A 1,975-nucleotide genomic window follows, 5' to 3' on the forward strand; every position below is an offset into this window, starting at 1 on the left:
ATGCCAAGCTGTTCAGCTAAGGAGCGGGAAGACATTGAATAATTCAGCTCAAAGTAGCAGAAATCCAAGAAAGGAACAACTGACAGAGGATGACCAAACCACTGCCCAAAACCCCTCTGAGGACAGCAAGAGCCCAGAGAGGAATAATTCTGGCATTTAAACGCCAGAAAAGGGTGAAAGACTGGCATCAAACGCCCAGTGGATGCCCACTTATGGTGTTCAAACGCCAGAAAAGGGAGAAAAGTTGGCGTTAAATGCCCATTCCTTGCCCAATTCTGGCGTTCAAAGGCCAATGAGGAATCAGACACCTGCAAGTGCTGATAGTAACCCCTCTAAGAAGGCTTCTCCAACTACCTCTGTAGGGAATAAACCTGCAGCAACTAAGGATGAAGAATATAAAGCCAAGATGCCTTATCCTCAGAAACTCCGCCAAGCGGAACAGGACAAACAATTTGCCCGCTTTGCAAACTATCTCAGGACTATTGAGATAAAGATCCCGTTTGCAGAGGCACTTGAGCAAATACCCTCTTATGCTAAGTTCATGAAAGAGATCTTAAGTCATAAGAAGGATTGGAGAGAAACTGAAAAGGTGTTTCTCACTGAAGAATGCAGTGCAGTCATTCTGAAAAGCTTACCAGAGAAGCTTAAGGATCCAGGAAGCTTTTTGATACCATGCACATTAGAGGGTGCTTGTACCAAGAAAGCTCTATGTGACCTTGGAGAAAGTATCAACCTAATACCTGCATCCACTATCAGAAAGCTTGGCTTGACTGAAGAAGTCAAACCAACCCGGATATGTCTTCAACTAGCTGATGGCTCCATTAAATATCCATCAGGCATAATTAAGGACATGATTGTCAAGGTTGGGCCATTTCCCTTTCCCATTGACTTTGTAGTGCTGGAGATGGAGGAGCACAAGAGTGCAACTCTCATTCTAGGAAGACCTTTCCTAGCAACTGGACGAACTCTTATTGATGTACAAAAAGGGGAAGTGACCCTGAGAGTCAATGAGGATGAGTTCAAGTTAAATGCTGTCAAAGCTATGCAGCATCCAGACACATCAAATAACTGCATGAGCACTGATATTATTGACTCCTTGGTGGAAGAGATCAATATGACTGAAAGTCTCGAATCAGAGCTAGAGGACATCTTTAAAGATGTTCAGCCTGGTCTGGAGGAATCAGAGGAAATAAAAGAACCTCTGAAAATTCCTCAGGAAGAGGAGAAACCTCCTAAACTCGAGCTCAAACCACTACCACCATCCCTGAAATATGTATTTCTGGGAGAGGGTGACACTTTTCCAGTGAACATAAGCTCTGCTTTAAATCCACAGGAAGAGAAAGCACTAATCCAAGTGCTAAGGACACACAAGACAGCTCTTGGGTGGTCCATAAGTGATCTTAATGGCATTAGCCCAGCAAGATGCATGCACAAGATCCTATTGGAGGATGATGCTAAGCCAGTGGTTCAACCACAGAGGCGACTAAATCCAGCCATGAAGAAGGTGGTCCAGAAAGAGGTCACTAAGTTACTAGAGGCTGGGATTATTTATCCTATTTCTGATAGCCCCTGGGTAAGCCCTGTCGAAGTTGTACCCAAAAAGGGAGGCATGACAGTGGTTCACAATGAAAAGAATGAACTGGTTCCTACAAAAACAGTTACAGGGTGGCGTATGTGTATTAACTACAGAAGGCTCAATACAGCCACACGAAAGGATCATTTTCCTTTACCATTCATAGACCAGATGCTAGAGAGACTAGCAGGTCATGACTATTACTGCTTTTTGGATGGCTATTCAGGTTACAACCAAATTGCAGTAGACCCTCACAAAAACAGTAAAGAATGTCATAAAAACAGTCGCATTGTAGATATAGTCTCTAAACCGACAAAAATCCCTTCGCACAAACGTTTTGGGTGTCACAAGTAACAAACCCCTTTAGAAATTGTTAACCGAGTATTCAAACCTCGGGTCGTC

Source organism: Arachis hypogaea, chromosome 19, assembly GCF_003086295.3.
Source record: "Arachis hypogaea cultivar Tifrunner chromosome 19, arahy.Tifrunner.gnm2.J5K5, whole genome shotgun sequence".
Taxonomy (NCBI): domain Eukaryota; kingdom Viridiplantae; phylum Streptophyta; class Magnoliopsida; order Fabales; family Fabaceae; genus Arachis; species Arachis hypogaea.